Here is a 7,164-nt window from a genome sequence, read left to right on the forward strand (position 1 = left end):
CACCTTTCATGCTTCCACATATTAGTATCTACTCTTATGTATTGGCTGAGTTATAGTTTTACGGGAACACGAAAGGTCACGTCGATTCATGTGACGGCTGAGTTATAGTGAATAACGGATGAGTTATCAAAATGAACAATCTATATGGCTGAGTTATCAAAAGAAAGGTCGCGTCTATTATTAGGTTAACTTGCCAAAATATTGCTTAACGGCTGAGTTATAGCTTTACGGGAAAACGAAAGATATAGTCGATTCATGTCATGGTTGAGTTATAGTGAGTTATGACTGAGTTATCGAAAAAGACAATATGAAAACAAACGACTGATCTATATGGCTGAGTTATCAAAAGAAATGTTTTTGTAATTATTAGGTTAACTTGCCAAAATATTGCTTAACGGCTGAGTTATAGCTTTACGGGAAAACGAAAGATATAGTCGATTCATGTCATGGTTGAGTTATAGTGAGTTATGACTGAGTTATCGAAAAAGACAATATGAAAACAAACGACTGATCTATATGGCTGAGTTATCAAAAGAAATGTTTTTGTAATTATTAGGTTAACTTGCCAAAATATTGCTTAACGGCTGAGTTATAGCTTTACGGGAAAACGAAAGACGCGTTTCATTAAATGTGTTGCACGGTCTTTTATAGTTATTCTCGGGACACAGCGGAATTTTCGCTGCAGTCTGATTGGTGGACTCAGCGGCGGTTACATCCCATGACTCTATATAAATAGGGATGAAGGTTTGGGGAATAAATCATTCGAACTTCCACCAGCGTAAGAAATAGAAGGATGCCAGCAAGAACTCGATCCGCATTGCTGAGACAGGCCCGGGAAAGGATAGCCGCCGCATCCGGCAATCGGGAGCCGGAAAATCCCATTCCACAGGAGGTAGGAGAGACGTCCCGATCTCGTGAGGTCGCTCCAAACTCAAATACTGTCGACCCCGGTGTGTCTCCCCTTCAGCTAGAACTCCGAGAGTACCGAGCTCGGCGAAAGAGGATGGGCGCGTATATTCGGGCGCTTCGGCTGAAACTTGACCAGCTCCATCGTTTTTACCGTTTAGAGGGAACCATTCTAGTCCTGGAAGACCTTATCGTCGAAGGTTACTTCTTGGCACACTGGCGAATGGTCCGTCTACTTGATGAGCACAAGGCGTGCAAAGAACTGGTCGATCAGATGGATGTACCCGATCTCCAGAAAGGCGATCGCGAACCCCTGAGGGAAACCGCCTTCCCGTTCGTGACGGATGTCTGGGCCTATCGAGCTTGCTTGACTAGGTTAATCCGATACGTCAATTTCCTGGAGTCGTCGGGTGAAGCCTTCCGCGAGCGCCATCTTCTTGAAGGCCCATGTGCCTTTATATAGGACATGATGTCCAGAGGCTCTGGATTGCCAATGGAAAGGCTAGAGGCCTTACAACGGGTACGAGATTTCTGTCGAATTGCGGTGAACGAACTCGCAGTGGAGGAACCATTGGAGACTGACATATCTGGCCCAGCTCCCGTTCTGCGATTGCAGGACCGTCCAGAACGCTAGAGGGTTGGTGGCGAAACTTTTCGATCGGGCTCCCCCGACCAGAGATCTCTCGTTTAGGCGTTGTTATTATATATATTTTTTGTTGTTGTTTGGATGAAGTGTAATGGAAACTAATCAAAACGATTTTAGTGAAGTTTAATGTCATGGCTGAGTTATAAAATTTACGGCTGAGTTATAGCTTTTACGGGAAAACGAAATATATAGTCGATTCATGTCATGACTGAGTTATCAAAGAAACAATCAAACGACTGATTTATACGACTGATTATATGGCTGAGTTATAGTTTATTACGACTGAGTTATCATGATACATGACGAAATATATCGTCGATTCATGTGATGGCTGAGTTATAGTGTGTTATGGCTGAGTTATAGTGTGTTATGGCAGAGTTATACTACTTGACAGATGAGTAATACCACAAAATAAAGTAATAATACTTTGACAGATGAGTAATAACACAATATAAACTATAGAGCACAAGTTTTTGCATTGTGCCCAACTTGCTTACATCGCGAACATGCGTGTTGCTTCCTAGGGCGTTTATTTTCAGTGGCAACTTCCAAAGATGATTTAATCCTACGCTTCTTTGGTCTTCCTGGCTGGTTCACAACAATCGGAGGCAAGCACTTCTGATTATCCACAACTTCAGGAGCAGGGAATGAATCATCTGGAGGCATGATTGAACCAGCCCATCCGTTAACCAAATCGACACTCCTAAATTTCGTATCGCACATGGATATACGAGACACATCCATATGCTCTGCAGCTGCGATTGCATGGATGCATGGTATTTTCTCGTGGTCGAAACGACGGCATGTGCAACTTTTTATTTCTAAATTTACAACATGCAAAGATGATCCATATTTCACTTGAACACGTACAGCATCAATCGTTTGTACCTCCATAAGTCTTGCTCCGGTGACACGGTCCTATAAGGGAGTAGAACAAAAAACAAAACGCTTTAGGCTGAGTTATGAAAACAATTATGGCTGAGTTATTGAAACAACAATGGCTGAGTTATGGAAACTATAATGGTAATGGCTGAGATAAGGAAACAATTACGGCAGAGATATGGTAACTGTTACGGCTGAGTTATCAACATTGACGACTGACTTATGTAAAATTACCTGTAATAGTTTCTCAACACCTCGAGTGAGCGTTGTTTGCTGCGATTTCGCATCCTCTCTCCGTTCAGAAAACCATCTGGTCATCATATCCCGTATCGATTCTAGAAGTTGAACTATGGGAAGACTTCTAGCATTTGACAGTGCATGGTTCATTGATTCTGCAATATTCGTTGTCATTAAATTGTACCTTTCACCCGGGAAATGAACACGCGCCCACATTCGGACACCAGCTCGTTGGAGGTATCCATGTAGTTCGGGATGACGTGCTTCAATCTCATTGAAAGCCTCATTAAAATCAGTTAGCCTAAAACACTTTGCCGCTTTTTTCACCAGAGGGAACAAATGTTTTCCTTTGAACTTCACCAAGATGTTCTTATACAAATGGTAAGTGCAAATTCCACGTGAAGCCAACGGATACACTTGACGAATCGCTTTCCCTATTGACTGATGTCTGTCGGAGATTACCGCAAGATCCTTTTCGTCTGGAATGGCAACTTTGAGTTGTGTAAAGAACCAACGCCAAGACTCATCATTTTCAGTGTCAACAACAGCGAAAGCTAATGGGAAAATTTGAAAGTTACCATCCTGAGCTAGGGCTGTTAGAAGTGTCCCTTTGTAACTACCATGGAGAAACGTTCCGTCGACAACAACAACTTTGCGCATGAAAGCAAACCCAGCAATACTCGCACCAAAAGCAATAAAAACATATTTGAATCTATCTTCATCACCTATTTGAAGACGCGTGACTGTACCCGGATTTTCCCTTTTTAACTTGAATATGTATGAAGGCAACTCGCTAAAACTTTCCTCAGGAGTTCCCTGATGGATCTGCCTTGCATTCAGCAGCGTTCGATATGCCTTCCAATAACCCATCTGTCGACACCAACAAATTAATAAATCAGCCATAATATATAAATAACTCAGCCGATACATTCGAATAAGTCAGCCTTAAATAATCAATAAATGAGCCGTAAAATGTAAATAATTCAGCCTATACATACCTATAACTCAGCCATTGTTATCAATAATTAACTCAGCCTATACATACCTATAACTCAACCATTATTATCAATAAGTCAGTCGAAACATAGTAATTACCTTTAGACTAAATTGCTTATTGAAAATGACTCCGACACTTTTAGGTTTAACATCCGGACCAAGATCACCAAGATAGTCCCTGTAAAGACCTGCCAGTACATCAGCTGTTGATTGACGGCATCTAGTAGAACGTTCCGTCACAGAACATGTGTGTTCCGAATCGTATACACGAACATGAAAATCCGGGTCATCCCCTTGTACAGATGCACGAACTCTCCAAATACATCCTTTAACCCAACACCTAAAAACCACTTGTCTCGGATTTGAGACTGGTACATTAAAATCAAATCCATCCCTAACCGAAATAAGTTTCACGTGATTCCTGAACTGCTTTTTGCTACTGTATCGTTGTCCTACAGCAATTTTTAGCGTTGACACCTCCAACCTAATAGCCTCCGGATTCATCTTCGATCCGGCAAAGTTATCATCTCTATGAGCTTTCTTCTGAGGAGGCGGAGTAGGTGGGTCTTCCACTGTACTCTGAGGCTCGCCCAATACAGAAAACTTCTCGTCATCAGATGACTCACCATCGGAGTCGTCGAAAACATCAAATCGGGTTGAAAATTCATCGTCTTCTTCTTCGTCAGATGCTACTTCAACAGCTTCTTCTTCGTTTTCTTTGTCAACAATCTTACCATAATCAAAACAAGTGCCTTCAAATCCCCCACCGCACACTTCGGGGGTAGATTCTGCTTTCGAGTCTCTGCTTCGCCGAATCATACTTCCTCTAGCTCCACTAGTTTCTGTAGACTCTTTCGCCGAAAACTCTACACAGAGACGTAGCTGATCGGTTTTCCATAGACCCAAAAAACATTGCAACTGTCGATCATTGGAGACAAAAACTGGTGGAGTATCATGCGCCATATGTTTCATTGCCCTGTTCGAGAACATGTAGCTCAGCTTTAGCTCATGTCTAAACGAGTCCAATCCGTAGTCTTCAAGAACAAGCTTAACAAGCTTGTCGTATGTTGTGCCTCCATCTATCTGCACAACTATACACCCTCTCTCGTCGGAGTTAAATACATATCTCTGTGTCTTTATCCAATTACCGGACACAACTAGTACCGGCACTGGATCCATGAAATATAATGAAGAACAAGGTGGAGAAGAACAAAAGTAGAAGAACAAGGTGTGAAGAAGAAAGTGAAGAAGAAGTAGAAGAACAAGGTGAATAAGAAGGAAAAATAGTTCACTTATTAACCAGTTGAAGAACCAGAGTCGAACGACGTTTCGTATTTCCGGAGAAAAAGATGATGACATGGAATGCTGACATGGATGCTGCATCCGACGTGGCAAATCAGCCATGAAACAATACCATAACTCAGCCTAACTAAAACTCAGCCACAACACGAAAAACATTACAGTAATTAAAAAGCAAAAAAAATTGCTGCCAAACTCAGCCGCTTCATGAACTGAAAATATGTAACTCAGCCGTATCGTTTGATAAGTCAGCCGTAACTGAAAAACATTCTAGTAATTAATCTTTTGCCAATAAGTCAGCCGTCAAACGGCTGACTTGTCGATAAGTCAGCCTATTACGGCTGAGTTATAGTTTTTTACCATAACTCAGCCGTAACTACATCTCATAAGTCAGCCATTTTTCATAACTCAGCCAGTCGGAAAATGGCAACTCAGCCGTGTCGTTGTGATAACTCAGTCAAAATTTTGACAACTCAACCGTGTCGTAGCGATAACTCAGCCAAAATCTTGACAACTCAACCATCAGGTGAAAACTCAGCCATTACTACAGCTGAGTTATGCGCATAACTCAGCCAAATTTAATAAGTCAGCCATAACTCTTAGCTGACTTATGAGCATAACTCAGCCAGATTTTCATAAGTCAGCCGTCTGCTCTTACTCAAATGTTTTTCCGATAACTCAGCCGCAACATACCTATAACTCAGCCCCAACATACCTATAACTCAGCCGCAACATACTTTGTCTCGCGTTACGGCTGAGTTATGGTTACACGTCAGCGATTTCTGGCGTGGCGTCTGACGTGGCAATGACATTTTTGTAATAACGTTTTTTCCGGTAACATACAACAGGGGCACGCTGAGTATTTTGAAAATATGCGAAACATTCTAGTAATAAAAAAGTTTTTTGTAGATTCTGGTAATATTACCTAAAATGAGTAACATTTGAGTAATTCACCCTTAATTTAATTTACAGATCTCAGATCTTTTAACTTAACTCAGATTTTTTTCCAAAAAAAATATGGTAGGATTTTTGAATGAACTGCATTAAAGCTGGAGACACTTTTAAGAAACCGAGAGGCAGAGGAGAGAAGCTCAAGATAATCTGCAACAACAAAGGTTTCAGGTAAAGAAACTAAAACAATGTCTAATTTTATTTCTTTGTGGATTATAAACAAAGTCTACATATAAAACGAACATAGTACGCCCTATTAATTTCTACTTTGACTTCTCCTTTCATTTTATGGTTTCGATTAACTTATTTTTAAAACATGCCACAAAATCACAACATAGATGCTCAATAAAAGATATGCAATAACAGAGAAAGAGAAATATTGAGAATGGGAGAAGAGTGCTCGCTTGAGACTTGATGAGGTGTTGTTCAGTTGAGATATCAACATTTTGTTAATTTTATTTTCTTTCACATATCAAATACACAATAAAAGATTTTCATGTGAGTTATTATTGTTTTTTTTGTTTTTTTCCTCAGATGTGATCCATTGTTGCATTTGACGAATAGAGTCGAACCAAAAAAGTTGATGACAGCATTAGAATTTACTGATTTACTTTAGAAACATTATTACTGATTCAAAAGTGAATCAATAAATCCCATTTCTGTCATCAAATTTCTGGTTCGACTCCATTCGTCAAGCACAACTGTGGGTCGCGTCTATAGAGAACAACAAATATAATAATAACACACATGAGAATCTTTTTCATGTAACTGATCTTTGAAAGAAAGATAAAAAATTTAAGCGAGCAACTCTTCTCTTCCTTTCAATGTTTCTCTTTCTTTGATCATACAGATCATGTTGAGCATCTACGTTGTGATCCTCTGGCTTGTCATGAGAATAAGTAGATTGAAACTATAAAATCAAAATGAGGAGTCACATTAGAAACTAACATAGTGTATTATATTCTATTTTCTTGTAGACTATGGTTCATCATCCGAAAAGAAATATAATTAGGTATTGTATCAGTTTCTTACTTGAAACCTCTGTTGTTTCAAATTCTCTTGAGCTTTTCTACTTTGCCTCTCGGTGTTCTCTACTCTCGGTTTCTGAAAATCTATTCAGCTGAGACGCAGTTCATTCAAAAAACCTAACAGTTGTTTTTTGAAGAAAAAAGAATGAGTTAAGTCAAAATGACTCATGATCATAAATGAAGATGAGTAACTTAAATTTTTTTTTTTTTTTTTTTTTG

The 7,164-nt window shown here is 39.8% G+C and overlaps 1 long non-coding RNA gene across 1 annotated transcript in view; it reads right to left on the reverse strand.

The window, feature by feature from the left end:
* The window catches only part of LOC104720646, a 1,362-nt gene continuing 785 nt past the window's right edge, over window positions 6,588-7,164 (reverse strand). Inside the window, exons 2-3 of the long non-coding RNA XR_756744.2 lie at window positions 6,950-7,062; window positions 6,588-6,827 (exon numbers count right to left, since the gene is read on the reverse strand). This is a non-coding gene — a long non-coding RNA (uncharacterized LOC104720646). The remainder of the gene's footprint in view (window positions 6,828-6,949; window positions 7,063-7,164) is intronic.

Source organism: Camelina sativa, chromosome 2 (genome assembly GCF_000633955.1).
Source record: "Camelina sativa cultivar DH55 chromosome 2, Cs, whole genome shotgun sequence".
Classification (NCBI taxonomy): Eukaryota; Viridiplantae; Streptophyta; class Magnoliopsida; order Brassicales; family Brassicaceae; genus Camelina; species Camelina sativa.